At 43.0% G+C, this 26164-nt stretch overlaps 1 protein-coding gene across 1 annotated transcript in view; it reads right to left on the bottom strand.

Annotated features, from left to right (window-relative positions):
* Positions 1-25796, bottom strand: part of LOC126484094 (UDP-glycosyltransferase UGT5-like) — a 168306-nt gene extending 142510 nt beyond the window's left edge. Inside the window, exon 1 of the mRNA XM_050107468.1 lies at positions 25721-25796. The gene's annotated coding sequence lies outside the window, so the exon portion shown is untranslated. The remainder of the gene's footprint in view (positions 1-25720) is intronic.
* Positions 25797-26164: the final 368 nt, after the last annotated feature.

The following is a 26164-nucleotide window of genomic DNA, read 5'->3' as shown; positions in this document are numbered from 1 at the left end:
GACACCGGCCAACATATCTGTGCAAAGCTTCATCGGATTTTCTCTGTGGTTTCCATTTCACGCGCCATCGGACCTTACTGTCCGAATAGCCCTCGTGTGTCAACAAGGACATGATCAATAAAGCCTCTTACGTTGCCCACTTAAGGTTAGGAGGTGTAATGAGTACAGAATCCTTTGATTTGGCCTTAGAACATATCGATGAATGTTTTAAAAACTTAAGGAAATGTTTACAGTAAGTAATTCTTTCCAGTTTGCTCCAAATGTTTGTAATTTAAAGGATGTTACGTTTGACAGTAGAAAACCAGTCTCTGTCTTGGGACAAACTAGAGTATTACATAGTTCACAATGTTTCCGCCTTGGACGTAATATTACTCATTACACCAGAACGGGATGAAGGTGTCACTAATATCAACAAATTCATCAAAGGTCATGTCCGTTAACACAGCAGGGCACATAAGGGACTAATGCAAAGTAATGATAGAACAGTACTTCGTAATATCAACAAAAAACTTGACGACCATCAGTCCATCATTGTTAGGTCGGATAAGGCTGTAGTCGTTACTAAAGAAGACCAGTACATGTTAAGCACATGACTTTTTCACTGAAAACAATGTGATGCGGTGTAGATACGTCCCTACTGCTAAATACGTGACACAGATAATAAAATATTTGAAAACCGCAACCGCTTATCCAGATTCCTTCCGAAGGAGGTCCTTAATACTCATGAAACCAGAAGTTTCACGTTTAAGGGTGTAATAAAAGGTACACAAAAAGGATTTTCCTACGCGTCTGATAGTTAATGCCAGAAATGGCGTGGAATGTGGTTTGAAAAAAATTATTGTACGATACCTAACGAAACAATATGTCCATCCCTCGTGGTTTACACTATGCAATAGTGCCCATTTAATTTCTTTCCTAACTGAACTGGCGGTACCACCAAAGTCCAAGCTAGCTTCTTTAGATATCAAGAATATGTACAACAACATCCCAACAGACCAAATAGTACACATAGGCTCTCAGGATTTGCACCCTCGTTGTAAATGAAGTATTACAGCTTCTGGCGCTAGTACACCAACATAATTATTTCTGCTTTGGAGAAACGAGGTCTGGCAATGGCATCGACTCCTTCATATTGTTTGGCCAATATCTATATGCCCAAATTAGAGTGTGATTATGTACAACAGCAATCGTGGTATGGTAAGAATATTGTCGGATGGTTTTGTTATGATGACGATGTTTTATTACTATATAAGGGTCCTAAAACAACTTGCGACACTTTTGTTGCGTACCTTAATTCACATCACACTAACATCCAGTCTACCGTTGATCATAGGTCTGATGATACACTCTTCTACCTTGGTTTTTTTTATTAATTTGACAAACGGTATTTTTTTCTTTTCGCATTTACCGTAAACCTTCGTCCACTGACTACGTCATTCATCAGTCTTTTAGTCACACCCCAAGCTATAAAACAGCCAGTTTTAGATCCTTTTTACTTCACCTTTACAATGTCCCCTTATACCGAGCAGTCTTAGATCGGTAATATAACATCATAGAACAGATTTTCTATAGCAAATTGATACAATGTCAGCTTTGTCCAGAACATTTATCGAGAAATACTGGTATCAGAAGGGAGATCGTATTCTTCCTCCGTCCATCCTGTATTTTTTTTTCATGACTTTAACACCTGTACAAGCCAACACGGTTAGGTATCACCGTTTACCGTGTCAACGCAAAATTTCAGAGCAAACAGGCAGCCATTTGAAAAAAAAAAAAAAAAAAAAAAAAAAAAACGTAATGCCGCCATTTTTCACATTAAAAAGCGTTGGAGTTAGGAAATTAGATGTAGACACAGGGAACGAACTAATGCCAATACCTATAAGGGTACGGGGTATATGCAATGAATTGTAACGACCGTCAGAGTAAGTGTTTAGGGCAAACAGGAAGGGGTTTTGAGACACGGTTCAAAGATAATCTTAATTTGAACAATACCAGATCTGCCAAGGCAACGTACCCACAGGATAGTGGCTAATCAATTATGAAGTAGAACACAATATGGAGATTTCACTCATGGAAAGAAAAGGAACAGTGTTGAATATTTTAGGAGAGGTATGTATTATAAGATCGAGTAAGCAGACACCTACGCAAGAACTGAACAATCAAACAGTCCTGAAACATTATTGAATTTTGGTTACTTAGGGTCTTTCGACTAACTTTAATGATGAGGTCGCTGTAAAATTAGGCTGAAGATTTCTTATAACGCGTTACATTCTGCCTGCTCATCCACTCATCCCCTCTTTCCAGTACCACCCTCCCCTGTCCTCGTTATTCCCCTTCCTCCCTCTTCTTACCTTTTTTCCTTTCCAGTTCTCTCACAAACCATCACCTCTTCCTCCTCTCCCCTTTTTCTCCCCCTATTCTCCACTATTCTATCTTTCCCTTAGGACTAGTGGTTTACGTCAGAACCTTGCTCCCATTGATCGTATCTTATGTACACTGACAAGCCAGAATATGAAGACCACTGCCCAACACGAAGTTGGATGCCACCTTGTGGCACTGTGTGCACGTGATAAGGTAGCAAAAGTATGTAAGTGGAGCGGACACGGACGGGGGATCACCCTAGGCAAGATATGGGCTGCAGATGGGGAAATCCATTGAGGTAAGTGACTTTGACAAAAGGTATGTTATTATTACGCAGAGCCCGCGAACGAGTATCTCGAAAACGCCGAAGCTAGATGAATGTTCACGTTCTACTGTGGTGAGGATCTACGGAAAGAGGTAGAAGGACGGTGGAACTACCACTAGGCGCTGAATAGTTGGAGGATTGTCTGCTCTGTAAAGTAGGATACATGGTTATCAGTGGCATCTCTGCCGAAAGAGCTCACTGCTGGTGGACACAAAAGAGTTTTGGAGCACATCGTTGATCGTACGTTGTTGAAAACGGAGCACCGCAGCAGATCACTCCCACATGTTCACGTGCTGACCCAATGGCATCGTCAGTTACGATTGCACTGGGCATGGGACCATCGGGATTCGACTGTCAAATAATGCAGACGTGTCGGCTCTTCGGGTGAATTAAATATTTGCCACACTAGGTCGATGGTCGTCCCCATAAACACCGTCATCGAGCAGAACGGCGTTTTGAAACGTACAGCGCGCCACGGGTATAGGATGGTGGGAACAGTATTATGTTATAGGAGACATTCTCCCATAGCACGGGACTTGTAGTAATCGAAGACAGCCGCGAATCATTTGCATTCTTTCAAAGTTGGCGTCTTCCCCGACGGCGATGTCATCTTTCAGCAGTATAAATTGTCAGTGTCTAAGAACCAGAACCGTGCTACGGTGTTTTGAGGAGCTTTACAGTGAACTCATGTTTCGGCGACCAAATTCGCCTGATGTAAATCCTATGGAACCTATCTGGGTCGCTATCGGGTGCCATCACCGCGTACGCAAATCAGCGGCCCGTTACTTGCGCGAATTACATGGCCTGTGCGTAGAGATCTAATACCACATAGCTCCACAAACCTGACAACTAACTGTCTGATCCACGATACGCAGATTTAGCTATGTATTTCGTTCCAAACATGGAAAAACAAGTTACTAAGCAGGTGGTCATGTGATTTGGATCAACAGCATCCTCTTTTATATTTATACCATTATCTACGGCGACACAAATGCTGACGTTTTCTACCTATTCTGTAAGCGAGTTCCAAGCCAGAACAGCGCACTGCTCTCTTGGAACCTCACAGTCATTGCAGGAGCGCGCCTTGTCGCTTTCAGTGTTCTGCTGTTGCCTGGTCTCCGCATGTTCGCCACGGAGGCTAAGTCGCCCTACAACGCAGGAAGCCGATTTTGACGGCCATTTTGAATGAATTTTCGTTCCGCACACACATGCATGGCATCAATTTCTGGTAAGTGCCGTCCTTGGGTCTTCTTTCCTTCTTGTTCTTTAGTACGGTGAGAAATTTCACTTCACATAGGCTTCCATTTTAGGACCGTACCTACCAACTCTGACGATATACACATGCATGGTGAAAAAGGGGGTCGTAGACACAGGTGTATTCTCCGTTGTCATCTCAAAACTCAGCTGTTCAACAGTCTACACGGTTTCAGGTTACCACATGTGACTTCGACATTACTGTTTTACTTATTTTTTCGTTTGGGTTTACTTACAGCCCTTGTTGGACCTTCCTCACCTTGGTGCAGTTAGGAGAACTAACTCACACAACACGCATTTAGATAATATGGAACATTAGACCTTGTAAGTAATTTTATGATAGCGGCTCATGTCTTCTGTTACTAATTTTCGTTCCTTGGTTTAATTTTTTAGCATTAAGACTTCTGATGTAAGTAAGTCGGTAGTACGGCTCTATAATGTTTGGTATAAATATTTTTTACACAGAAATACGAGTACACCTGAGGACGTAACAGCATGTAACGAAACTGACAGTACCGGTCTCTGAGCGGCTGCAACAAAACAGCTAACGCAACCAACTGGACTCTCAATCAGTTTTACCAACAATTCAGCACCTCAATATATTTTTCTTTGTTTGAGTGTTCCTTTCAGTGTCTTCTTCCTGAGTTAGAAAGCCTTCTACTCTCCTCAAAAATAGCCAAGAAATAAGCAGGAAAATAACTAAATATCGCACAATGACAAGTGGCTGTCATGTCGCAGGTGCTACCCTCCTCAAGTTCTCCAACGAGGCAGAGCAAAAGGCTTATTTTCGCGTGAAAGCGTTCCCATTTATGTCTCTCTGAAAGACTGGAAGTGAGAACCACCCCCGTTCCCTTCACATCCTTCACGGTGACTATTATTTGTTGGCCTATTCGAATTGTTGACAAAGTTAATTCTCTGGGAATTAGAGTGTTTCTCACTCTTCCATCTCTCCGAACCATTGTCTATCCACCCCCTCTTCCCCATTCTCTTAAAAAAAACAGTCTCTCCTCTGGGCAACAGCTACAGCTAACATCTTTGGAAACTCTCTCTTGGTCTAGATGCCGATGTGGCATAAATGGATGTTCTTTGGAACCTAGTTTCGTACATTTTATGTTTCGGTTGGTGAAGGCACATAATTTGTCTTTCTGTTAGGAAACTGCTTCCTTAATTTCACTAAGTGTTCCGGAGCGTTTTTCATTTCGAATCGTGGAGTTATTTCGAGTAACGCACGCGAGTGATTTCTGCATTTGAGTTCGTCTACAGCAACACCAGCCACATGACTATTCTGCAAATTACAACTAAATGCTTGGCAGAGGGTTTGTCGATCCACCTTCACAATAATTCTGTCATTCCATCTCGAACAGCGTCGGAGAAAACGAACACTTAAATCTATCTCTGCGATCTCTGATTTCCTTTATTTCATTATGGTGATCGTTTCTCCCTATGTACCCTATTTAGGTTGGCGCCAACAAAATGTTTTTGCTTTCCGGAGAGAAGGTTGGTGATTGAAATTTCGTAAGAAGTTCTCGCCGCAACGAAAAACGTCTTTGTTTTAATGATGTCCACCCCAAACCCTGTAACGTGTCCGTAACACTCTCTGTCCTGATTATCGATAAGACATAACCTACTGCCTTTCTTTGAACTTTCTCGATGTACTCCATTAATCCTGTCTAGTAAGGATTCCAGATCGCGCGGCAGATTTCCAAAACAGGACTGACAAGCGTAATGTAGGCAGTCTCTTCTGTAGACCTGTTGCATCTTCCAAGTGTTCTGTCTATAAAAGGCAGCCTTTGGTTTGGCTTCCCCACAACATTTTCTTTTCGACCTTTCCAATTTAAGTTGTTCGTAATTGTATTTCCTAGATAATTTGTTGAATTTACGGCCTTTAGATTTAATTAATTTATCGTCTAACAGAAGTTTAACGGATTCCTTTTAGCACCCACGTGGATGACGTCACATTTCTCATTATTTAGGGTCAACTGCCAGTTTTCACACCATACATGTATCTTGGAATTCGTCAGTAGGAAAAGGGAGAGAAGGAAACATAGTAGGTGAATATGGATTGGGGGGAAGAAATGAAAGAGGAAGCCGCCTTGTAGAATTTTGCACAGAGCATAACTTAATCATAGCTAACACTTGGTTCAAGAATCATGAAAGAAGGTTGTATACCTGGAAGAATCCTGGAGATACTAAAAGGTATCAGATAGATTATATAATGGTAAGACAGAGATTTAGGAACCAGGTTTTAAATTGTAAGACATTTCCAGGGGCAGATGTGGATTCTGACCACAATCTATTGGTTATGAACTGCAGACTGAAACTGAAGAAACTGCAAAAAGGTGGGAATCTAAGGAGGTGGGACCTGGATAAACTGAAAGAACCAGAGGTTGTACAGAGTTTCAGGGAGAGCATAAGGGAACAATTGACAGGAATGGGGGAAAGAAATACAGTAGAAGAAGAATGGGTAGCTCTGAGGGATGAAGTAGTGAAGGCAGCAGAGGATCATATAGGTAAAAAGACGAGGGCTAATAGAAATCCTTGGGTAACAGAAGAAATACTGAATTTAATTGACGAAAGGAGAAAATATAAAAATGCAGTAAATGAAGCAGGCAAAAAGGAATACAAACGTCTCAAAAATGAGATCGACAGGAAGTGCAAAATGGCTAAGCAGGGATGGCTAGAGGACAAATGTAAGGATGTAGAGGCTTGTCTCATTAGGGGTAAGATAGATACTGCCTACAGAAAAATTAAAGAGACCTTTGGAGAGAAGAGAACCACTTGTATGAATATCAAGAGCTCAGATGGCAACCCAGTTCTAAGCAAAGAAGGGAAGGCAGAAAGGTGGAAGGAGTATATAGAGGGTTTATACAAGGGCGATGTACTTGAGGACAATATTATCTAAATGGAAGAGGATGTAGATGAAGATGTAATGGGAGATAACATACTGCGTGAAGAGTTTGACAGAGCACTGAAAGACCTGAGTCGAAACAAGGCCCCGGGAGTAGACAACATTCCATTAGAACTACTGATGGCCTTCGGAGAGCCAGTCATGACAAAACTCTTCCATCTGGTGAGCAAGATGTATGAGACAGGCGAAATACCCACAGACTTCAAGAAGAATATAATAATTCCAATGCCAAAGAAAGCAGGTGTTGACAGATGTGAAAATTACCGAACTATCAGTTTAATAAGTCACAGCTGTAAGATACTAACGCGAATTCTTTACAGACGAATGGAAAAACTGGTAGAAGCAAACCTCGGGGAAGATCAGTTTGGATTCCGTAGAAATGTTGGAACACGTGAGGCAATACTAACCTTACGACTTATCTTAGAAGAAAGATTAAGAAAAGGCAAACCTACGTTTCTAGCATTTGTAGACTTAGAGAAAGCTTTTGACAACGTTAACTGGAATACTCTCTTTCAAATTCTGAAGGTGGCAGGGGTGAAATACAGGGAGCGAAAGGCTATTTACAATTTGTACAGAAACCAGATGGCAGTTATAAGAGTCGAGGGGCAGGAAAGGGACGCAGTGGTTAGGAAAGGAGTGAGACAGGGTTGTAGCCTCTCCCCGATGTTATTCAATGTGTATATTGAGCAAGCAGTAAAGGAAACAAAAGAAAAATTCGGAGTAGGTATTAAAATCCATAGAGAAGAAATAAAAACTTTGAGGTTCGCCGATGACATTGTAATTCTATCAGAGACAGCAAAGTCCTTGGAAGAGCAGTTGAACGGAATGGACAGTGTCTTGAAAGGAGGATATAAGATGAACATCAACAAAAGCAAAACGAGGATAATGGAATGTAGTCAAATTAAATCGGGTGATGCTGAGGGGATTAGATTAGGAAATGAGACACTTAAAGTAGTAAAGGAGTTTTGCTATTTGGGGAGCAAAATAACTGATGATGGTTGAAGTAGAGAGGACATAAAATGTAGACTGGCAATGGCAAGGAAAGCGTTTCTAAAGAAGAGAAATTTGTTAACATCGAGTATAGATTTAAGTGTCAGGAAGTCGTTTCTGAAAGTATTTGTATGGAGTGTAGCCATGTATGGAAGTGAAACATGGACGATAACCAGTTTGGACAAGAAGAGAATAGAAGCTTTCGAAATGTGGTGCTACAGAAGAATGCTGAAGTTAAGGTGGGTAGATCACGTAACTAATGAGGAGGTATTGAATAGGATTGGGGAGAAGAGAAGTTTGTGGCACAACTTGACTAGAAGAAGGGATCGGTTGGTAGGACATGTTTTGAGGCATCAAGGGATCACAAATTTAGCGTTGGAGGGCAGCGTGGAGGGTAAAAATCGTAGAGGGAGACCAAGAGATGAATACACTAAGCAGATTCAGAAGGATGTAGGTTGCAATAGGTACTGGGAGATGAAGAAGCTTGCACAGGATAGAGTAGCATGGAGAGCTGCATCAAACCAGTCTCAGGACTGAAGACCACAACAACAACAAACATGTATCTTTTCTGCATCGTTTTGAAATTGGTTTTGATCTTCTGACGACTTTACTCTAGATAGGGAACGACAGAGAGTGTATAACGCTACCTTGGGGAATGCCAGAAATTGCTTCTCTCTTACTCGAAGGCTTTCCGTCAATTACTATGAACTGTGACCTCTTCGTTGTTTCTGCAAAAGTGTTCTGACCCGTTGTATGCACCACGGGATATTAGCTCCGTCATTTGTTAATTTGTTTGGTATAAATCTCTCAGTTGCTGCCGATACTATTTTCTTGATTGAAGCCACATCTGGTCTACACTGACAGTGTTAATCTGGAAGGAGTGGAGATTATCTCTCAAGAAGGAGTCAAGCGAATTTTTTATCACCCTTTGTTTGTACCAATATCGACCACGTGCCATCAGCAGTGATGTTTCTTTACTCACCTCTCTTTTGTTTAAAAGCAGCGCGTTCCTCAGTTCACGGCAAGGATGACGGCAACGTAGACTGATTTCCCGGAAGAAGTGGACTGACGAGTGCAATTGGTGGGCCTCTTGCAGAAGCAAGGTGAAGTTCTCAACTGCACAGCCAAAGCGATCAGCACCAGCGAGTGATTCGTTGTCTTGAAGTAGTTTACGTGATTTCGATCATGAGATTTGAAATTGTTCCTCTGTTACTGGCATAGAGACCGTTACACGGGTCGAGCACCATGTCGGCACCAAATAAAGATATCGGGCGCTGAGGGCTTCCCAATGAGTGGGATAAATGAGTCAACGCAGAATGAATCCAATTTGTGCGATGATTTTCAAATACCATGATAATTATGGAATTTATTCATTTTTGTGGGAAGGCTTTGACATCAGTTTAAGTCACTCTGTAGCACAGCCCCTTGCTCCAGTGTGGTTCAGTAGGGGCGGAGAAAGGACTTTTCCTCTTATTACTACGTTGCGTGTTTCTGTCCCAACCTTTGCGTGAATTCCCAGCTTTTATGCCCTTCTCTCTGAAATTTTTCACGCTGGCTGTTCTGCTGTAATTCTGTTTAAGACTGGCTACCTGCAAGTAAGGGACTGTACGACTTTAATATTAGCTTTATGTTACGTAATGTGTTTCGTGTGGCTTATTGGTCATTTTAATACACCGCCAGTTTAATCAGAATGCCTGTCACCAGGCACTCACACATCCTCTAGTTTGTTACTTCAAAGATGAAGAGATCATGTCAGTCCCTACTCAGAACCACCTCCAATAAGAATTTTACGCATAGTGGAGGTTTGTGTAATGTGAACTCCGGCACCATGCAGTCGATCAATAGTACAGGGACCTAACTGTTGCACAGTTTAATATTAGGGGCTAGATAAAGGTTGTAAAGTGTTCCAGTCGATCGAAATCGCACACACATTGGCCAAGGGTGAAACGAAAATTACATCAGTTTACTTGCTTCCTGCCTTTCAGCACTGCAGAACAAGCATCAAAGTTAATGGGATATGGCAAATTGCATTACTACCGATGCATAATAATAGGCAGTCCTCCTGGATTAATCAGTTCATGTAGAATGAGGTCAAAGTTATACGGAAGTAATAGAGTAACTGTGGTGTCACCGCCAGACACCATACTTGCTAGGTGGTAGCCATTAAATCGGCCGCGGTCCGTTAGTATACGTCGGACCCGCGTGTCGCCACTATCAGTGACTGCAGTCCGAGCGCCGCCACACGGCAGGTCTAGTCTAGAGAGACTCCCTAACACTCGCCCCGGTTGTACAGCCGACTTTGCTAGCGATGGTTCACTGTCTACTTACGCTCTCATTTGCAGAGACGACAGTTTAGCATAGCCTTCAACTACGTCATTTGCTACGACCTAGCAAGGCGCCATATTCAGTTACTAGAATGTTTTCTGAACTGATAATATTGTGAATCATGTATCGTCAAGAGCGACGTTCATCATTAATGCATTAAAGTTAAGTATCAAACTAATTACGTCTGCTTTCTGAATTCTAATTCCTTGTCATGTTCCAGACCTCACGTCAGTATAGTCCTTCCCTCCTCACGCCAGCCTGCGTGAGCTAAAACGCGTGCATTTCGGCCTCTACTAGTAACACGGTGGTGGCTCTTCTGCCAACACAACAGTAAGCCAGCATTTCATTCCTCCTGTCACACTGTAAACAGATCAAGAAGCTTGCAAATGCTCCAGTCAAGATTAAGGTGTTTTTTTTGTGTAGTAGTAGTTCTCTTGCAATTAGCCCTCCCCCTCCCATGATGCGAATTACTGTAGTTTTTCTGATGAAGCAGTTAGTTTTATGAGTGGTCCAAATAAATCAAATCTTCTTTTCGGCGAGCATGTAATTCTGCTTGTTTTTACACAGTTAACTACACTGCAGAATGGCGCTGTTGTATTCTTTGTTATTGATGATGGTGTGTTTTGAAGGGTAAATAATTTTTTTGTGTTCTTGGAATATATTTCTTTTGAGGGGAGACGCAATATGTTTCGTTTCATTGTTTGTCTCGTTATTCTCACTTTATAATTTAATTTAGAAGTGCCTTTGATGATGAGTCTCTGGTAATGCTACTATGATAGGGCAGTGGAGGCTGTTGATAATTTTCGTTTATGGGGCCCAGAAAAAGTCAATACACTTTATAACGGAATTGCTGCGAATTCTTTGTTACATCACCTTCATTTATATCATACTGCTTAAAGACACTAGAAAAATAGTAAATATGCAGTTGTAAATATAGGCTTAATCCAAGAAATACTGAAGCTAATAGTAAAGTATATACCGAAGTGGGTTTTTTTTCTAGGGCGTTTTCAGCAAAAAATTTTCCTCAGTTTTTTTTAAAATCAATGTAAGAATACTCGAGTTTCAACCACACAGGTCCAGAATACGGAACACTACCGAGAGATCTGCCCGTTTGCTGTTTGCAACATTTCTCGTTGATAATGGCGGTAAAAGTGGAGGGACGGGGTTGGAATGCAGGATCGAACATGCGTCACTTCTGTTGTGTGTCCCTACACAGCTAGCTCACTTCAGCAACAGAGTTTTTGTTGGTACTTCGGTACGGTACTGTAGGATCTCGAAGTCTGGCCACCGTATGTTGCACCTGTTTAAAGGTAGGCTACCTATTTTTACAGATTTCAGCCAACTGAAGACTGAACTGAAACTGTTTAAGCTAGACTGCTTCAAAATATTTGATAGACTAAACAGTGAACCGGAAACGTATCTGAAATATAACACATCATTTCATCTCAGTTTAATTTCCTGCCAGGAAAGCATTCAGTGAAAGCTCTGCATCTTATTTTGAAAAATATGCTGCAGATTTTGGTGCCAAATATAACATGAGTATCGATACAGCACTGCTAGTTAATGAAACAGCTGCTTTCAAATTTCAATAGAAAGATTTAATATAACGACGCACATAATAAAATAGAATTTACGGTGGAGTATGAAACTGACAATTGTTTACAGTTCCTGGACCTGAATATAAAAAAGCAGGGCAACAAACATGCGTTCTCCGTTTATAGAAAACAAACTACGACTGATGCCGTGATCCCGAATGATTCATGCCATCCGCAGGCTTATAAAGAAGCTGCTTTCCGTAGTCTCGTGCGTAGGGCAGTCAATATACCTGTGAGCGAGAAAGATAGGGAGACTGAAATTAATACCGTTAAGAGAATAGCGATGAATAACGGTTACAGAATAGATATGTTAGAAAACTGTTACGTAAAAGTAATAAGCGCGAAAAGAAAAAACCTGATGGAGAGAAAGTGAAAATTATCACCATGCCATACCACGGAACAGTCTCACAAAAGATAGCAAATATTTTTAAGCCATACGATGTTAAAATAGTTTTTCAGACTAATAACCTAGTGAGGTATAGCCTTAAGCACGATATTGGCGAGAAGAGAAATAAGTTTGAAAGATCGGGAGTTTATAAGATTCAGTGCAGAACTTGTGATGCAAAATATATAGGGCAGACAGGAAGATCATTCGCGATCCGGTATAAAGAACATAAAGATGCGTTCAGGTTAGGAAATTATGACAAATCAGCTGTTGCGAACCATATATATGAAACAGGCCATCCCCTTAATAGCATAGAAGATAACGTAGAAATATTGCATGTAGAAAAGAAAGGGAGGAAACTTGATTTACTAGAGGAATTCTAGATAGCTATCCGTGAAAAGAAACAAAGCAATATTCTAAATGCACAAGATAATTTTAAAGAAATGAGATTTTTTAGCGGGTTTTTAGAATTATTTTAGGGTAGGTATGCGACTTTAAAATTGTAGCATGTCACTGACGGAGTTGCGAGAGGCTATCGATGGCAGACCAATGCAATAAGGAAATAAGGCGCCCAATAGCATAGCGATACCGGCAAGCACACGGCTGTAACCACGCCACATCACCTAGGCACGTCAGTCCACAACAGCTCCCGAGCCGGCACAGTGCGACAGCATACTTGGTAGCTGTGGGACGGCCATCGACTTGTGTCAACAACTTCAATGTAAGACGAGGACCCACAGTCCAATATACTTTTGTTTTACTCTATGGACTTCCCAACTATTTGTGATGGTATTTTGTCTTTTTAGTCCGTTTAATTTCATGACATAGACTTTACAACCTGATGATGAGAGCATTGTCTCTTGAAACGCGTTGTTAAAATATATGTATAAGAATCGCGGTTGAATGCTAACAGTGATAACCAATAGAAAGACCTGATGAAGAACACTAACACATTCCCATTTGCATGTGTTGAAACTTTTGTTTTCGATGTTTGGTTTACGAGACACTTATCCAAACACCGAAATTACTTTGAGGATATTTATGACAATTTCAACGCAATTTCAGCAAATTAAAGATAATGAGAAACTACTTGTGGTCGAGTGCAGGTGAAGAAGACCGTCAAATTTAGCAATCTTGGCCATGGAATATGACACAGCTGCTACATTTTACTTCAGTGACATTATCAGTGAGTCTGCTGGGCTCAAAGCAAGGTAACGAAAAGTAAAGTTATAATAAGAACACAGTTCTTGGACAGAAATGTGTTCTCAGCGCAAAGCCATATTTCCTATCAATGATTCATACACTGTTAATAATTTAATAGGAGCAGACAAAACCTCTTCTTTAATAGAAAATTGATAAAATCAATGTACAATAGGTACCACAAACAGTAAGACCTAGATTTTGCTTTACTTTAAATTCTCTTAGAAAGTTTGTCCAATTTGCAATTTCTACATCTACATCTACATCCATACTCGCAAGCCACCTGACGGTATGTGGCGGAGGGTACCTTGAGTACCTCTATCGGTTCTCCCTTCTATTCCAGTCTCGTATTGTTCGTGGAAAGAAGGATTGTCGGTATGCCTCTGTGTGGGCTCTAATCTCTCTGGTTTTATTCTCATGGTCTCTTCGCGAGATATACACAGGAGGGAGCAATATACTGCTTGGCTCCTCGGTGAAGGTATGTTCTCGAAACTTCAACAAAAGCCCGTACCGAGCTGCTGAGCGTCTCTCCTGCAGAGTCTTCCACTGAAATTTATCTATCATCTCCCTAACGCTTTCGCGATTACTAAATGATCCTGTAACGAAGCGCGCTGCTCTCCGTTGGATCTTCTCTATCTCTTCTATCAACCCTATCTGATACGGATCTCACACTGCTGAGCAGTATTCAAGCAGTGGGCGAACAAGCGTACTGTAACCTACTTCCTTTGTTTTCGGATTGCATTTCCTTAGGAATCTTCCAATGAATCTGTCTGGCATCTGCTTTACCGACGATCAACTTTATATGATCATTCCATTTTAAACCACTCCTAATGCGTACTCCCAGATAATTTATGGAATTAACTGCTTCCATTTGCTGACCTGCTATATTGTAGCTAAATGATAAGGGATCTTTCTTTCTATGTATTCGCAGCACATTACACTTGTCTAAATTGAGATTCAATTGCCATTCCCTGCACCATGCGTCAATTCGCTGCAGATCCTCCTGCATTTCAGTAAAATTTTCCATTGTTACAACGTCTCGACATACGACAGCATCATCCGCAAAAAGCCTCAGTGAACTTCCGATGTCATCCACAAGGTCATTTATGTATATTGTGAATAACAACGGTCCTACGACACTCCCCTGCAGCACACCTGAAATCACTCTACTTCGGAAGACTTCTCTCCATTGAGAATGACATGCTGCGTTCTGTTGCCTAGGAACTCTTCAATCCAATCGCACAATTGGTCTGATAGTCCATATGCTCTTACTTTGTTCATTAAACGTCTGTGGGGAACTGTATCAAACGCCTTGCCGAAGTCCAGAAACACGGCATCTACCTGGGAACCCGTGTCTATGGCCGTCTGAGTCTCGTGGACGAATAGCGCGACCTGGGTTTCACACGATCCTCTTTTTCGAAACCCTTGCTGATTCCTACAGAGTAGAATTCTAGTCTCCAGAAAAGCCATTATACTGGAACATAATACGTGTTCCAAAATTCTACAACTGATAGACGTTAGAGATGCAGATCTATAGTTCTGCTCATCTGTTCGACGTCCCTTCTTGAAAACGGGGATGACCTGTGCCCTTTTCCAATCCTTTGGAACACTACGCTCTTATAGAGACTTACGGTACACCGCTGCAAGAAGGGGGGCAAGTTCCTTTGCGTACTCTGTGTAAAATCGATCTGGTATCCCATCGGGTCCAGCGGCTTTTCCTCTTTTTAGCGATTTTAATTGTTTCTCTATCCCTCTGTCGTCTTTTTCGATATCTACCATTTTGTCATCTGTGCGACAATCTAGAGAAGGAACTACAGTGCAGTCTTCCTCTGTGAAACAACTTTGGAAAAAGACATTTAGTATTTCGGCCTTTAGTCTGTCATCCTCTGTTTCAGTACCATTTTGGTCACAGAGTGTCTGGACATTTTGTTTTGATCCACCTACCGCTTTGACATAAGACCAAAATTTCTTAGGATTTTCTGAGAAGTCAGTACATAGAACTTTACTTTCGAATTCACTGAACGCCTCTCGCATAGCCCTCCTCACACTACATTTCGCTTCGCGTAATTTTTGTTTGTCTGAAAGGCTTTGGCTGTGTTTGTTTGCTGTGAAGTTCCCTTTGCTTCCGCAGCAGTTTTCTAACTCGGTTGTTGTACCACGGTGGCTCTTTTCCATCTCTTACGATCTTGCTTGGCACATACTCATCTAACACATATTGTACGATGGTTTTGAACTTTGTCCACTGATCCTCAACACTATCTGTACTTGAGACAAAACTTTTGTGTTGAGCCATCAGGTACTCTGAAATCTGCTTTTTGTCACTTTTGCTAAACAGAAAAATCTTCCTACATTTTTTTAATATTTCTATTTACGGCTGAAATCATCGATGCAGTAACCACTTTATGATAGCTGATTCCCTGTTCTGCGTTAACTGTTTCAAATAGTTCGGGTCTGTTTGTCACCAGAAGGTCTAATATGTTATCGCCACGAGTAGGTTCTCTGTTTAACTGCTCAAGGTAGTTTTCAGACAAAGCACTTAAAAAAATTTCACTGAAGTCTTTGTCCCTGCCACCCGTTATGAACGTTTGAGTCTCCCAGTCTATATCTGGAAACTTAAAATCTCCACCCAGAACTATAACATGGTGGGGAAATCTACTCGAAATATTTTCCAAATTATCCTTCAGGTGCTCAGCCACAACAGCTGCTGAGCCCGGGGGCCTATAGAGACATCCAATTACCATGTCTGAGCCTGCTTTAACCGTGACCTTCACCCAAATGATTTCACATTTCGGATCTCCGTCAATTTCCTTCGATACTATTGCATTTCTTATCGCTATAAACACGCCTCCCCCTTCACTGTCCAGCCTGTCTCTGCGGTATACATTCCAATCTGAGTCTAGAATTTCATTACTGTTTACATCTGGTTTCAGCCAACTATCTGTCCCTAGTACTATGTGGGCACAGTGACCGTTTATTAATGAGAGCAGTTCTGGGACCTTTCTATAGACGGTCATGCAGGTTACTATTAGCAGATTAATAATGTTATTCCCTGTTGCATTTTGCCTACTCCTACCTTGCCGCGTCTCAGGAGGCGTCTTGTCGGGCCTAGGGAGGAAATTCTCTAACCTAAAAAACCCACATGTGCACTCCACACGTACTCGGCTACCCTTGTAGCCTCTTCCTGCGTGTAGTGCACGCCTGACCTGTTCAGGGGGACCCTACATTTCTCCACCCGATAGCGGAGGTCGAGAAATTTGCACCCCAGATCTCCGCAGAATCGTCTGAGCATCTGGTTTAAGCCTTCCACTCGGCTCCAAACCAGAGGACCGCGATCGGTTCTGGGAACGATACTACAAATAGTTAGCTCAGATTCTACCCCACGAGCGAGGCTTTCCGCCTTTACCAACTCCGCCAACCGCCTGTACGAACTGAGAATGACCTCTGAACCCAGACGGCAGGAGTCATTGGTGCCGACATGAGCAACAATTTGCAGTCGGGTGCACCCAGTGCTCTGTATCGCCGCCTGCAGGGCCTCCTCCACATCTTGGATGAGACCCCCCCAGCAAGCAGACAGAGTGAACACTGGCCTTCTTCCCCGACCTTTGCGCTATTTCCCTAAGGGGCTCCATCATCCGCCTAACGTTGGAGATCCCAATCACTAATAAACCCCTCCCCCCGTGTGCCTGTTCGGACCTTGCTGAAGGAGCAGCCACGTGTCCACTCAGTCAGAACGGGCGATGCCACACGGCCAGCCTCCAGATTGACCCTCCGCCTCGTGCGCCGCGAACGCCGCTGAACCCGCCACTCCCCTTGGGGAGAGGGTGGCCCAACCGCGCCTGGTACCCGCGAAGATGTCTCGACAGCAGGGACAGTGGGTGAAGCATGTAACACCTGGGGTGTACCATGCGACGCACCAGACTCCCCACTGCCGCTACACTCCGAGGCCGCAGCCTGAAGACGGCTGACCGCGGCGATCAACACGTTCAGCTGTTAGCGAACAGTGGCCAGCTCCTCCTGCATGCGTACACAGCAGTCACAGATCCTATCCATCCTAAGAAATCAATTTACTGTACAGAGTTAATCAACTTTTAACCAGACTGCTAATTCACTAAAGGCGGCTGATAGTTGAGTAAACTGTGGTTACTAGACACTTCTTGTAGAAAACAATGAAAATAGCACTACCTGTCTCTGGACTGTATTCAAAACGAACACTAGCACTACTGGCACTGTGGCTGACTAAAGGGACTCTGACTGTATTCAAAACAAACACGAAATCTGTGGAACACTATTACTAGCACTCGACAATTAAAGCTTCCTAAAAGCAAAAACACACGGAAGAAGAAGTGACAAGTTAGAAAAATACAGTTAATACTTATATTAACGTTGCTCGCTGCACAGCAGACGTGACACAGACGGCAGTTACTACAATGATACATTTAATTTGTTGTGTGCAATATTTTTCGTGTATATAGCTCATTTAAATAATATTTTTCAATAACGCTTCACTTTTATTAAACCTGCCTCAAAATTACAACATTCTTATAGCAGTGGAAAATAATAGCAGAAAGGAAGTTTTTATGAGATGCTAAGGGGGGAGGGGTGGAATGGTGGAGCTTTGACAGTTTTGCCAGGGACGCAGGATCGCCTCCACTCTGCCTACTGCCCCTAGCCGGCTGGCCCCAAGTATTGTGTAGAGGAATGGTCAGGGAGCAAAGGGGGGGGGGGGGGGGGAGGAAGGACAAGAGGATTCTCCGGCTTGCGGGGAAAGGGGGGCGGGTGTATGCGCGAGGTCGTTCCTTCAGCGGGTCCACCCGAGCTGGTCCCAAGCCATGTGTCTTGGGGTGAAGCGGAGAGCACCTTGGCCAGGTCACTGCGACTGCAGTACGAGTTGCGGGTGTGGTGGGACTAGGGGCCACCTCCCGACTGCAGGCAGCACAGAGCAGAGTAACATCGCGTCTCTGCAACTCAGATGTGGAAACCGTGCCTCATAACCTACGGCGCGTGACACTCGTACTGCTTCGAACTCATATCATACTCAAACTGTTTGACATAATTCCGAAAAAACACACCGAATAAATTCATGTCACAAAATTTATGGTGGGGCTGGGTTCCGCTGGTCCTCAAGATATAGAGTTAAGTAGCTAAAATGTAAATGTCGTGTGACTAGGGCCTCCCATCGGGTAGACAGTTCGCCAGGTGCAAGTCTTTCGATTTGACGCCATTTCGGCGACTTGTGCGTCGATGGGGATGAAATGATGCTGATTAGGACAACACAACACCCAGTCCCCGAGCGTGGAAAATCTCCGACCCAGCCGGGAATCGAACCCGGGCCCGTACGATTGACAGTCTCTCAAGCTGACCACTCAACTATCGGGGGCGGACAATTAAGTAGGTGATGAATATGATTACCCACTCTAGCGAAAAACTTTCAGTAAAGATTAGTGATTTGCAAGGGGATGTTTTCGTAGGAGATACTTTAGAGGGACCAGTAGTCAGGTCGGCAGTACAGATGAGCCAGTGGCTGAACTTTTGGGTGAAACGAACAAAGTTGGAGGCGTTACGCAAAGAATGAGTACGGTTTGCCCTCCCCCATCCCCTCCCGCCTCACAGCAGCCGTTACACGGCGCCTAGCTGACGGGATAAGTGGAGGACAATGTTGTCCTCATGGCGCCAGGTGCCTGAGCAATGGCGATGAAGGCGAGCCCCATATCGACAGTAGCATTCAACATGAACGATTTCCAGACGCTAATGATGCAGCAGCTCCAAGCTCAAAATAAGAAAAGATTATCTGAGTGCGAGTCAGTAGGAAACTTGACGAACAGAATGCGAATCTGAATAAGAAAGTGACGAACAAAATACGGATCTGAAGGATTAGTTAGATATTATTATTGGAAAAAGCCAGGGTACTGCGCAGGAAGTATGGAAAGAGGTCAAATTTGGCACTGGATAACCTGTGGCAGGAAGAAATATGTGAGAAAGTCAAAGGCAGTAGTAACAGTCAAACAGTCCTTGCCAACTAACTCGAGAATCGAGTAACCACACGACAAAATGACGCAGCCTAGCACGTTGATGGTGCATCGAATGATCCACGTGAATGCATGAGATTTTGTGTGAAGTAAATAAAGAACAAACTGAGCTGCTACCTGGTGTTAGTAAGTGCGCTGTTCTTCATTGAGTAGATGTCTGGAGAATAATAGGTCATCTGTATGTGTCCATATCGCTGTTCGATGACTTTAGTCACCTCAGTGTTATCTGTTTGATCAAATGTAAAAGTACTTATTAGAAGCTAGTGGCCAGTAGTCACTCACGATCTCGAGGCCATCCCCAGAGACACAAAAGTTACAAGAGGTGATTATACTCCCCAAACTATGTATTGGCGCAATGCTGCAGCCATATGAACTTTCCTAATTATCTGGTATCGCGAGGCAATGGGCAAGCTTGCAATGACTTAGCCAGTCATTTCAGAGACACCACGTGAAATTACGCTATCTAGTTGTGGAAAGCTGAGGATGGAATTGGCGCCAGTGGAGCTGGACCAGATGGACTGTAAGAAAACCTCGTTCTTCAAAAGCTGGACGAAAGCACAGGTCACACCAATACACTAGAAGGGCAGCAACGTTTCTCCACAAAACTACTGCCTATTAATCTTGACATCAACTTGTTACAGACTCTTAAAACATATGATGAGTTCAAAAGTAATGAGATATCTGGAACAGAATGATATCCTACCTGCCAGCTAGCACTGATACCGAAAACATCTATTTTGTGAAACCAAACTTGCGTGAAATCCTAAATGTTATAGGTCAAGGCAGTAATGAAGATGCAGTATTTTTTCATTTCTGAAAAGCGCTTGACTCAATACCACACGTGCACTTATTATCGGAAGTTCAATGGTGTGGGGTATCGAGCGAAATTATTTTTTGACTGGATGAAGGATTTTTTTATAGGGAGGACGCCACATGTTATCTTTGATGGAGAGTCATCGACGGGAGTAGAAGTAACTTCGGATGCCCTACGAGACCCTTGCTGTTCATGTTTTATATTAATGACCTTGCAGACAATGTTAACAATAATCTCAGACTTTTCGCGGATGATGCAGTTACCTGTAATAAAGCAGTGTTTGAAAAAAGCTGCACAAATATGCACTCGGGTCTTCATAAGATTTCAAAGTGCGACAAATATTGAAATTTTGCATTAAACGCTCAGAAATGTAAAATTGCGAACTTCAAAAAACCAAAAATCGTAGTATTCTATGACCACATCATCAACGAGTTGGAACTGGAATCAGTCAACTCGTACAAGCACCCAGCTGTAACAGTTCGTAAGGACATGAAATGGATGGATCACATAGGCTCAACGTAGACAAAGCACGTGGCAGACTTCAGTTCATTGACAGAATACTGAGGAAAAGTACTAAGTATACAAAGGCGACTGCATACAAAACACTCGTGAGACTCATTTTATAATATTACTCAACTTTGTGAGACGTGCACCAAACGTCATCTGCAGTGGGTATTGAACATATTGAACATATACAGAGAAGAGCAGCATGAGTGTCATAGGTTTGTTTTACTTATGGGAGAATGTCAGGGAGGTACTGAAGAAACTGAACTGGCTGACACTTGAGGATATATGCAAACTATCCTGGAAATGCATACTTACAAAGTATCAAATACCTTTAAGTAGTGGAAAGTTTGTATTTCTTATAAGTGCTGTGCAGCAGCATCGTGCTACATAATCTGAGCGTGCACAATCCCGTTCATAATAACAGATAAATTATCCTTGTGCTTCAGCATCATACATAAGGACAGCACCGACAAGGAAACCGACAACTTGGTAGTACATCTGGTTAAATTTATTTTTTAATGGGTCGTCTGACCAGCAAGGTTGTATGTCAATTTTAGGATCGTGAAATGGAAATCAAGGTTGCCTTTAACTGAATTTTATTTACTCGTAAGTTCCACAAAAGTTAAAAAGGTGTCAAAGGAATAAGATAAATTGAATAATAAATTCAATCAATAAAACTTGACGCTTACACTGTGGGACGTATGGGACATACCAACGTGAAAAGAAGACTGTATGGAGAATGAAACACCAAGGTATCCTTATCTGTGCAGCTCACAGATATGAGAATATGAAAACACAATACAAACTGAAGTTAGATTAGTAACAATAATTGCATGCCAGAAACGTAAGGGAAGCGAACTGCTCAGATTGCAGACCGTGCTATAGTGAATTGCAGAAACTCACATTTCCTCAAACTCAGCAAAGTGTGCTCAGGTCCTATCTCCTCCGACGCTCCAACTCAGAACACATCCCCGCCCCCCTCCCAAAAAAAAAAGATTTTATTTCCATCTGCCCAACTTCCAAACTTTCAAAAGTTGAATGTGGAGGGGATATCTCCAAGCTATTGCAAATGTGACGGATGAGAAATGAAACAAAAGTTACGAATAATTTGGGAGAGGACAGCAAACTTCCCACTTTTTGTGTACAAGACCCACAATTGACCATCACGAGGTTGGCGCTGGACTGAAGCGGTGTCACATTGATTGGTCGGACTGTGTGCACAATGCGCTTGGTGGGACTACGCAGTCTCATTGGATAAACCAAATATTTGGAGCGAAACGGAACTGACGCTCCCATGGTAGCCGAGGGGCTTAGCCGTGTCTGGGTCTTTGAAGTTAGCGGCGAAAAGCAAAAATGCCGTGTTCGTTATTTCCCGGGGCCCACCAGGCGTTCACCTCCAGCACGTGGACCGTCACCGCCCCTACTCATAAAATGGCAGCGGGCTCAACAATGCAGGGAGGAGTGCTTGATCTAAAGAGACTCACAGACTGCCCTCTGCCGACAAAGGAGACTGGGACTATGATCCAGCTGTAACACTAGGAGCGCAATAAGCTCCTTCTTTTGGCACACATTTTCAGTGTCTACATATGTGATTTTAAAATAGTGGACCAAAAATGAATTGATATTGCACAGCATTCACATAACGAATGTAGAAATATAGCATAACCCCTGCATATTGCTCCTGTACGGATCGTGAGGACAAGATCCGATTAATGGCAGCATGTTCAGAGGCATTAAACATTTTTACTGCGCTCCATACGTAAGTGGAACGGGAAGAAGCCCTAATAACGAGTACAAGGGGTAGAGCTCTCTGCCATGAGCTTCACAATGTTTCGCTGAGTATAGATACAGACGTAGGTGTAGGTGTGCTTTTCCGTTAAGCTGTGCTCTGGCAAAGCAGGTTTATTTCCCTGTGTGAGTCTCACATTGCGTACATGTTCAGCAGGACGTAGGGAGTCGCAGCGCTAGGTCTGAATGGCGTAAAATTTTCTACTTTCACATGGAATGCGATCGAACCCAGGTGTATGGAGTCAAAGGTTCCTCATTGTTCCTTATGGTCGATATATGGGCCTGATATCATTCTTAGAAAGGGTTTGGTCGATTCTTGCTGTAACTGAACCAACGTGTTGAAAGATGAAGACACGAAGAGTCTCGCACTGGATAGGCTAGTGTGGACAGCTGCATCAATGCAGTCCTTGGACTGAAGACAGCAACGACAACAATAACAATTACATATGCACAGGCAGTGTTGTGGTGAAAAGCTTTTGTGTACTGTTTATCAACGAAACAAGACAGTATCCGATTGAATGAGACATGTTATATTTGTACTTATCTCTTAAATAATAATTGGAGCTGGCGAACAAAATTTTCGTTGTTGATTTTTCAATCTACGACTGTTTTCCTCCAATTACTTTTTTAAAAGTCGGTAGCCTGTCGATTCCAAAGTCACAAGAAGTACCTGTTACACATATACACCTAATCGTGACATCATCCACCTCGTGAAAAAAAAGTATAAGACAATAAAAAGTTGAAAAGCATATCATTCTGGTCGTGATCAAAAGGAGATTGTCACCATTAACGGTATAAGAGCAGGACGTACCGCTACCAAAAAAACGAATGGATGTACGAGTACAGGATGTAGACGCATGGTTGACGATATATGGCAGTTTGGATCTGCCCGTGAGTCGTGCACGGATATCCAAATGGTTGTCCTCCACTTGACGCAGACACTTCCTATTCTTCCGTCCATGGACCGCCGCATGCTGGCGGCATTGGGTTCGTATGTTTGCCACGGCTTGCTGTTCAACATGAGGACGAGACCCTCGCCCTCCCGCGGTACAGGGGAGGTTTAGGCGTGTATCACGTCCCTGGCAGAGCTATAGCCGTTTTCATCAGCCGTCACATGGCGCTGTGAGGCCGTTGTCCTACGTCCCTTATCAGCCCTAGCACCACACTGTCTATCAGCGCCTACCCAGCTTTCGGACGTCCCGCCACCGTTCTTTTACTTCCGCCGATTTTTCCTCGAACTGGGCTACGTCCATACAGCGCTACTGCCATACTGCCAACGCACTTGATATCCAGGCAGGCGATCAACGGCTTTCTTCAGTCGCAATAGTCATCGAATGTGGTTAAGGGGCAGCATCCCCGCGTCGACTGGCGTATCGTTTGCAAGGTAACTTACGGTCAGTGGGAAGCAAGTATACCGATCAGACGTTTACGGGATTCACCTCGCAGACACCCCACTGTGTGTCGCCAGTGATGTCCTGGACACAGAGGAGCATCGCCTGGTGTGCCGTTCTTGGTGCTGCAGATGCCGGTCTTAATTACCCGGACGACTCCTCACCAGATGACTCCTCTACTGCTTCTCTTTCGGGACTCGGGATACTTGCCGCAAGCGTGGAGAACTTTGTGAAGTGGAGTTGTGGACACGCAGTTTACTACTTGTTATCTGACTGCGAGAAATATATCCTTGACTTTTGGCACTTCTTTAAATAACGCCATTGTGCAATTGCCGGCAACACCCAAATACAGGCAATTTTTCTCGAATTTCCTTCGTAGTGTTTTTCTTAACCCACCCCAGAGTTTTGGTGTTACTGCAATGAGGAGTTGATCCCCGGCGTTTCCACTCTTAGATCAGGTTATTTTTTGGTCATCGGAATGTTTACAAAAAAACAATAATAAAAAACAAAGCAAATGCTAAATAAATAACTGATTTTCTATGTAACGCTACTCCATGTTCCTTAAACTTTCCTTGTGTCCTTTGGGAGGGAATGGAAAATGGTGGCCAGACCTCAGGTTACGACCCCTGCCCACTTTGTCAGCACCCACCCCTTTGGGAGCCAGAAAGGTTCCTTTAAGGAAAAAAGATGGTAAGGCGATCGCAGAAAAAGAAAAAATGGCGAGAAAAACGGATCCGACACCTGGTCTGGCACAAATTTTCACTGCCGTCATTCCTTTCTACAGTTGATGGTTGTCCATATTCACAATTTCCAATTTTAATGTATTTAAATAATTCATCTACAGGTTTTGGTGAGTGAGTTTACGGATATCAAATTATGTGGCATATATGGTAGTGTCTTTTAATTGCACTGACTTATAAGCTTAAATTATGTACACAACCAAGGGAGCATAAACCTTAACACTGGATATAAATTTCAACTTGATATCTCTGCCCGTTCCAGAGAAAAAGGAGTGTTAGCAGACGGTCGGACAGGCAGAGAAACGGACAGATAGTGATCGTAAAAGGCTTTCATTTTTTAGAGATTGAGGTACCGAATCGTAAAAAGGGTGGAAATGTATAAAAGGAAATAAAAATGTTGATTGCGTCCCATTCCGATGAGTTTTATGTTCTTTGAACTATCAAAACTGGAAACGTCTTTATAAGTTCGTCAGGTCTTTAAAAAAACACTATAGTTTCCAGCTGTTACCCGATTGGGTCTTCAGTTTGTTTACGCTAAAACTTGACTGAATGACACGAAGTTCGATGTTAGTATATATATACATGAAAAGTGGAGAATATTAATTTTATAAATTTCATCGTAATCATGTAACATTTAATTTCAATAACTATAATTAAATTTAGTTCAAAGGACTATTGTCTGAAGCCATTTGAAATAAAATAAGTAAAAGCACTTTACTGTGTACCGACGTGAAGAAGAGCATGGAAAATGCTAAAATAATACAAACAAGCAATCAGGAATCAAAATTTACATTGTGAAAATGTACAAAAAAAAAGTCTTGTTAAACAGAAGTCTTTGCACAGTTAGAAATGTCTCGGGAAAAAGTTTTGCGAAAAGAAATAAGGCTGTTGAGAAGTCCATACACTAAATTCGAGAAATCTAACACTGACAGTGAAAAATGATGTTCAGGATTAGGCTCGTATTACACGCTGTTACCGTCGCGCGTTGAGTTGGAAGTAAGGCCCAGGTTTCATCTGTAAAACTGTGTCCCTATATTATTTCTTTTCTCGATGTTGATGATCTGTTAATCTGAGGAAGGAAATAACTACAGCTGGCTGTGTTACAACTTACACGAGCGCCGCGTCACGTCACGACAGAGGAGAGCTGCAGAGGACGTGGGCAGCGTGCGACTCCCACCGGCGTAGCGCTTCCACTAGTCTTATCAGCTGTCCGGAGATACCAGCCGATACCAGCTGCCAGCTGCCGCCTCATGCCACAGCAGAGCGAAGGTCGACTGGCATGCAGTGTGCTCTGAGCGGAGGGGGCGGAGTTCAACAGCCGGGCAGGGAAACTTCACGCGTTACGGCGCATTGGTTCAAAATGGTTCAAATGGCTCTGAGCACTATGGGACTTAACATCTGGGGTCATCAGTCCCCTAGAACTTAGAACTACTTAAACCTAACTAACCTAAGGACATCACACACATCCATGCCCGAGGCAGGATTCGAACCTGCGACCGTAGCAGTCGCGCGGTTCCGGACTGCGCGCCTAGAATCGCTAGACCACCGCGGCCGG

This window comes from Schistocerca serialis, chromosome 6 (genome assembly GCF_023864345.2).
Source record: "Schistocerca serialis cubense isolate TAMUIC-IGC-003099 chromosome 6, iqSchSeri2.2, whole genome shotgun sequence".
Lineage (NCBI taxonomy): Eukaryota > Metazoa > Arthropoda > Insecta > Orthoptera > Acrididae > Schistocerca > Schistocerca serialis.
This window is presented reverse-complemented; position numbering and strand designations above follow the sequence as displayed.